At 41.9% G+C, this 7,705-nt stretch overlaps 1 non-coding gene across 1 annotated transcript; it reads left to right on the forward strand.

Annotated features, from left to right (window-relative positions):
- The first annotated feature begins 365 nt into the window (after positions 1-365).
- LOC113462826 (U6 spliceosomal RNA) lies at positions 366-468 on the forward strand. Its single transcript, XR_003385988.1, has one exon. It is a non-coding gene; the product is annotated as a U6 spliceosomal RNA (small nuclear RNA).
- The last annotated feature ends 7,237 nt before the right edge of the window (positions 469-7,705 follow it).

A 7,705-nucleotide genomic window follows, 5' to 3' on the forward strand; every position in this document is an offset into this window, starting at 1 on the left:
AATAGATGATCACGGGGATTACCAACCAATTGGAGCAAAATAGAACCCTATGAGGCCTATTATTAACCCATGCTTGAGTAGGCACAAGAATAACAAACAAGCCGACCTAGATGATTCGGCGGCTGGGGCTAGGCAGGACAAGAAGATTAAAGAAAGTGCCCCAGAGGGAAGCCTACCTCAAGAGATCATAGTGATGGGGACCAGCTATTTGGCCAATAACACTAGGGAAGCCTATTACCAGAAGTGAAAATGTAAAAAGGGAAGTGAAAAAAGGGTCTAGGATGGATGTACTTCCATGGACATTAAGCTAGTACGGCTGCAGAACAAGGGAGGGTATCCTCCGGCTTCCCAACTTATGCTACCGAGCAGCATTCGGAGACATCCGATAAAATTGGAATGATACATAGTAGATTAGCATGGCCCTGTGCAAGGATGACACGCATAAATCGAGAAATGGTCCAAATTTTTAGGACCAGCATCAGGAGGGGCAACCTCTCCTCTATCTCCGGTGGCAGTATAGCCTAGGCCAGATTGCACCTCGATCTGGCACTTAGAACTCCATCTGAGGGGAGCCCTGTTTCTATAGAAGGTGGTCTCGGACTATCTTCCGACGAGAGCAGTACTTAGTGGATAAAGACTGAGAATTCTCCCAGTATGTGGGGATTGTGGTGTGGACGAGACGGTGGACTATGCCTTGTTTCAGTGCATATGGGCTAGGGCGACTTGGTAACTGGTAGGGATCCCGCAGGAGGTTCAGAGCTAGAGGGACCAGTTTTTACGGGCCATACGCCGATGTTCAGAGTCTTCACTTCTTTGCTAGGAGCTGCTCGAGCGATTTGCACGTCTTACCAAATTTGGCTGGCTAGGAACGCTCGTACCTTTGGCGAACGCAGTATATCGCTGAAACTTGTGGTGGAGAGTGCTTGTATACAGGTGGTAGAGCTCAGTCACATCATACCGACCTTGACAGCTTGGGACATCTGGGGTTTCCATTTTGCTTCGGCAGCATCCCGTACGGTGTTTTTCACCTGGGAGCCCCCACCTCTCGAGTTTCCTCAAGGTCAACTTCGATGGGTCCATCTTGGACAGAGGCACGCAGGGCGGTACAGGTTTCGTTATTCGGAACCCGTCTGCCAGGGTCGTGGCTACAGAGGGTAGTCAACTCTTCGACATATCGGTTTCGAATGCAGAGCTGAAGGCCGCTTGGGCGGATCTTCGCCACGCCCGGTATGTTTTATGCTCCAGTTCCATTATTCTAGAGGGGGACTCAGCCACGGTCATCAGCTGGATCCGGGGGGGCCCAAGGGATATTGGTTACGTCTACCCTTTGGTCCCAGATATTTAGGCATTGGTGAGGGACGGAGAGGCCTTCTAGGCTAAGCATATTTTTTATGAAGCTAATTGGGTTGCGGACTAAGTGGCTAATTATGTAGCCAGTCACTCTGGCAGTACTCTGCGGGCTGGAGATGGGAAGCTGCCCTTGGCACTCCAAGATATTTTATTTTTTTTATTTTATTGAGTGTATCCGTACTCATCGGGTATGATCCATCCGCTTTAGAAAAAAAAAAAAATCACTTTCTATACCATTCCAGGGGATATCTCTCCCGCTCTTTATCATGAGCCAATTCGGGTGTTGGGCTTAGATATACTAATTCCATGGAACTGGACAAAAATTTACTCGACCTAATTACCATTTTACCATTCAATTATTCTTTTACCCCACCTATTCTCTGAATACGGAAAAAAGTGGGAGATCAGATTTGTCCTTTTTTTATCTTTTTTGGTAAAATGATCAGATTTGTCCTTTGATAATCCAAATGAACAAACAATGATCAGATTTGTCCTTTGATAATCCAAATGAACAAACAATGTAATTCTTTTTTTATCCCCTGCATTTGTCCCTCCAACTAAAGGCTAAAAAGCTCCCATTCAACAACCAAATGTGGCCCAAGGTCCACACAACAACCACCATTGAGGGTCTAGTTATTGGGCCGCCTAACAATGCTTGAATAGTCCACTAAGGTTAAGGGGTTACCCAATGCCATATCATCCAATTGAACACAACCCATTGATTTGCTTGCTCTCCAAGTCACCAAATTCCTTATATTTTTTAACAGATTCAATTTGGAAAACCATTTTTTTTTTAATTTTGTGGAGCTTTAGCATGACATATTGGATCATATAAATCTTCAATGAATTCATGGCTCCAATTTCTTACCCTTCGATTTAATACGCCTACCGGGATTGTGATCATACTCAATGTTAGGGTTGAGATGTTGATAGAGTTCATGCTCCTACCTCAAGGTCAATCACGCTTAGCTTAAATATTAAATTTTATAGGGTCCACCAATAAATCAATTGTGAATGATATAGAGAGAGTACTTAAATCTCACATGGCCCCTTTTGGAAAGACCCCAAAAGAATAAAGTGCATGCCATGCCCAGAGTGCCTAAAATCTCATACTTCAAATTGGCATGCAAACCATAGAATTGGAGAGCCCCACCAAATCTTTCATCACCATTGTTGTGGGGAGGGGAGGGGGCCTTGAATTTAGTCCCACATCGGCTAGTAGCGGAAAGGTTCCGTGCCTTAAATGGGGGGTGGAAACCCTTTCCTCTCAAGGCGCCTTTTGTGGGACAAAACCGTGAGGAGGGCTCCGGGTACGCTCGACCTCCAAAGCGGACAATACCTCGGGAGGAACGCGGTTCTCTTTCTCTGCTAGCTTAATGTGGGCTATGCTGTTGCGCGAGGCTCCGGCCGAAGGTCGTCCCCGCAACAGATGGCGCGCCAGGAAGGGGCGCCTCCTCCCTCCATTGACTACCCTTCAGGACTGTGGGGGCCCGGTGGGCAAAAACCTGCCCGGAACCTTCCCGCTGGGGGGGCTATGTTGTGGGGAGGGGAGGGGGCCTTGAATTTAGTCCCACATCGGCTAGTAGCGGAAAGGTTCCGTGCCTTAAATGGGGGGTGGAAACCCTTTCCTTTTGAGGCGCCTTTTGTGGGACAAAACCGTGAGGAGGGCTCCGGGTACGCTCGACCCCCAAAGCGGACAATACCTCGGGAGGAACGCGGTTCTCTTTCTCTGCTAGCTTAATGTGGGCTATGCTGTTGCGCGAGGCTCCGGCCGAAGGTCGTCCCCGCAACAGATGGCGCGCCAGGAAGGGGTGCCTCCTCCCTCCATTGACTACCCTTCAGGACTGTGGGGGCTCGGTGGGCAAAAACCTGCCCGGAACCTTTCCGCTGGGGGGGCTATGTTGTGGGGATGGGAGGGGGCCTTGAATTTAGTCCCACATCGGCTAGTAGCGGAAAGGTTCCGTGCCTTAAATGGGGGGTGGAAACCCTTTCCTCTCGAGGCGCCTTTTGTGGGACAAAACCGTGAGGAGGGCTCCAGGTACGCTCGACCCCCAAAGCGGATAATACCTCGGGAGGAACGCGGTTCTCTTTCTCTGCTAGCTTAATGTGGGCTATGCTGTTGCGCGAGGCTCCGGCCGAAGGTCGTCCCCGCAACAACCATCTATTTGATTTTAGGCACCAACCAACCACCATCCCTTCCAATTTAATCCCTACTAAAAATTGACCCCATGATTTTGAACAAGGGTGTAATATAATAGAATAGGATTCGACCATCCAGCAGGGACCACAAAGCCAAAAGAGACTATCATGTGGGCTAAAGTTCTCTAGAGGGCTTTAGTTAGCCCATATCAGAATGCCTACCTCAATATACACATAGACAAATATAACTTATATATATGCTTTGTTCTTCTTGATAGAAGAGGGTATGTACTGGATTCCAAAGTTAATAATGTGACAAACAAATTGAAGATTCACGCCACTGATTATGATATATACAACTAAAAATGCCTAGAAATCAAAAATCATATATTTCAAAAGAAAATGTGAAAAATGAAAAGATTAATAATGTGGCAAACAAATTTAAGATTCACGCCACTGTCCAATTAATTTTTCTTCTTGGCTTTTGAAAATGAAAAGTGAAACAAAAGCAATATCAAATGGGTCCTTGATAATTATGACATCATTCTTAGTTTAGCCTAAATAATATCTCCATTCCAATTGGACCTTAGAAGGAACTAGCATTCATGGTTTAAAGCAAAGATTTAATAGCATTTTCTTATTAATCTAAATATTTTTAATTTTCTCACAGAATGATCGGTGTATATAACTATTGTTTTTTTTGGCCATGGCAAAAATTTTTGGCTCTACCACTATTTGGGTTGTGGTTGATGCATGCTTACGCAAGTTGCCCTTCTTCCCTATAGTATGATGAGAACCATATGTTGTTATGCTCCTACTTTGCATGACCAATATGGTGTTCCTTGTTCAAGCTTCACAAGTCGAGCCTATCTCTAAGTACTATCACGACACTCTATTTAGCCTTCAAAAAGTAGCATATGATCAGCAACTTTTGATCAGTCTGGACTAGATAATTTTTGCTACCTGCTAATCATTTGAATAGAATGGAAAAAAGCCATATCTTCATTTAAGTAACTGAAAACCACTATCCTTCTCTTAGGTCCATGGTGCAAATCTGCTCTAAGAAAGCATTGATCACTCCCTCAACCCCTGTGACATAGCCCTGCATCACTCCTCTCTCATTGTGCTACCATCCCCTATTATGATATAATTCTTTTGTTACTTCACCTCTCTCCCTTCTTCCCCCACCTTTCCTCTCTTTCTTACTTTATTTTTATTCATTATCATAATAAGTAGCTAGTGAGGCAACATATGCCTTTCCATTTACTTTAGGAAAAAAAATAAACTGCTCTTTGGGGGGTTTAACTTAGAATTCCATTTTTTTTTCTTCATTTTGGGTGTTTGGCCTTTTGTACCAAAAAAAGAAGGTCTAGTTTTGATTGAATCTGGCAAGAAGTTACCTCCTTTATTTTTATTCTTTTATTTTAATATTTTTATTTTTATCTAATAAATAATGTGATCGTCTCTAAGTCCAAACCATGGTGTGGATGGGTTCCAATTGGAGCTAAGAACCATAATCAAATCAAAAAAGAAATTTATAGCCGCAAAAACATGCAAATATTTCCATCTTCACTTGTCTAAATTAGATTACATATGAAACATTGCATTTTATTCATCTCAAACAACTCAAATATCTAACCGGAAACATCTCACACACAACTTACCATAGAGAACAAATGCTATCACATATTTGCTTGGTAAGCCCTTAACACACTTTGTACGTCTAAGTAGGAATAGATCTCTGTAGTAGGCTCTTGGTTTTCTGACCCGTATCTTGGAAGCAGTAGTGGCTTGGCACCCTCCTGTGGCTGAGTGGAGCGTACAGTGTTCGAAGGGGCCTGAGAAGATGGTGTAGGGATCGTGGCTCCACCGTGGGATTTGGTCTTCCTACGGATTAAACTCTCAAAATACTTCATGCGACAATAGTCTTTTTGTGCAATACGCGTCCAGTAGTCGGAGGTGATGAAGTGGTCACAAGGGTATGATGGTATAGGCCGAGTTTCGAGTGTAGAAAAGTTTGAGAGCATGGAGAGGAGGAAGAGGAGGATGAAGGGCTTGTAGATGGATGCCATGGTTGGGGATTTGGGGTGGGAATGACGACGGGGAGGAGTACTCTATTTGTAAAGAGGGCAAGGATGTTTTGCATGCAAAGTTTGTTTGTTCCGAAAAAGATGCCAGCTGTAAGGTGCATTTGTCTCTCGAGTTAGAAAAAAGCGATCCACTTTAGGTTTCTGAAAATGCTACCAGCTGTAGCGTGTCTGTTACTTAAGTTGGAGGCTATCTAGCTTATGGTTGAGTCCAGTTCTGCAATGAGGCCTTCAGTGTATTAATTTGGAAGCTCGTGATTGCATGGTGCTCATTGTATCATACAAGATCCATGCAATGATGGACCGTCGCATGACACATGGATGACCAAAATTATAGGGCAATTGCATTTGCATTAAGGGTGCAAATAGGTCGGATCGAGTCGGGTCACTAGTGAACCCAATACATTTACGGCCTTAATTTGCATGTTGAACGCGAAAATAGTTTAATTTTAAACATTATATAAAAATAATTAAAACAAAAGTTATGCGAGTTATCAACAAAGAATTAACATGGTATGGTTTTAAATTCTAACATTATTTGGTTCTAGTAAGCGATTGAATCATTAGACTTCCATACTGGATGATTTATTAGCCACTAATTGAACTAAATTAAAGAAAGCATGACTTTGTCAACAATCATAAGCCGTCATAACTAAATGTGGCAACTTTTGAGCCTAAAATTGTTTTAATGAATGGATAGGAGAAATTAGTATCTAGTTTTCTACTACATAAATAAAAATATAACAAAAGCAATCCACATGTAAAATCAAGTGCCTTTTTATCCATATTCGTCACTTGAAATAGTTGTTTATATTAAACATGATGTCACCACGCCATTTTTCATTGGCTATTCATTTTCCTGATGAAGCAATGCATGACATCACTCAGACATTTGGTCATAGGGTTTGTCTCTAGCAAATCTATGCCTCACTATAGCTCAGTCTAGATGAATATTGTTCAGATGTAAGCCCAAGATTTTTTTTCTAATTTCCTAGTATGGTTAGACTAGGTGTTTACCCGACTTAGTTCTAAACTAAGATAGTTATATATTATATTGTTATGATATGGGCTTGGCCTTGTTTTTCTGAATCCAACCTGACCTGGATATAGCTAGAGTTGATGGTCTGTTTGATAAATAATATATGCTTTTATCATTTGTCCCTCTCCAACCCACCTCTCTCAAAACATGCCAAAGAAAAGATCATCCGAATCCAAGATTGAACTCCTACGGGAAAAAAAGTTGACAGCAGAAAGTTATCCTTTTTCCTTCAAATTTATAGAAAGGAAATCAGCAAGATTTATTTCCATATTAATCAACGGTTAAGACTTTATATCTTGCCATATTTACCTATTACCACTAGTTATGACAAAATAGGTACTCTACCTTTTTTATAACTCACCAAAAGAGAGGGTCATATCAATGCTGTCTTTAAGCTCTCCTCTAGCAGCTTTATAAAATAAGCCTCAATCTAACATCTTTGGAAAAAGTTATGACAAAATAGTTATAGCTCACTAGGAGTGTTTTAGATTATATCTTATAGATTTTGTTTCCTTTGAAGCAGCTGTTTAATTATTGTCCAGTATTTATATCCAACTTTCTGAATCAACTATTACCCAATGTTTATCCAACCCTCTAATTAATAATTGCCCATTTTTTTAATCGAACAGTATCCTCAGTGATGAATGCGAGAAGTTTCTCTTGAGGAAGTAATTTCATAGCATATATACAAACAGTCATGAAGCTTGAATTACAATATTGAATGAAGTCCAGAAAGGAGCAGCCTAGAAGAACGTTACTAAAATTAATATTTACCTGTTATACGTTACAAAATCAAATTGGATTCGACTAAGAACACTTGAGAAGCATAACGTCGCAAAATTAAAATGGGCTGCCTATAAAAGCCTCTGTATATATATGACTTATAATCCCCATCTCCCCTTTGTACATGCCCTCTATCTCCCCCAGTCATCCCTCTCTTAACTCCCTTCATCATGATGGTGGTTGATCTCTTTGTTCCAACACCCATTCAATGCCTTAATTTCTTCCTGAACTTTTGAGTTAGTCATGCATCGTTTCCTTTGCTCCCTTTTTCCATGACTTGGCCACCCTTTTTTCATTCTCTCCTTCT

Source organism: Phoenix dactylifera, chromosome 5 (assembly GCF_051530095.1).
Source record: "Phoenix dactylifera cultivar Ajwa chromosome 5, Ajwa_hap1_PhDact_Kaust_v1.1, whole genome shotgun sequence".
Taxonomy (NCBI): domain Eukaryota; kingdom Viridiplantae; phylum Streptophyta; class Magnoliopsida; order Arecales; family Arecaceae; genus Phoenix; species Phoenix dactylifera.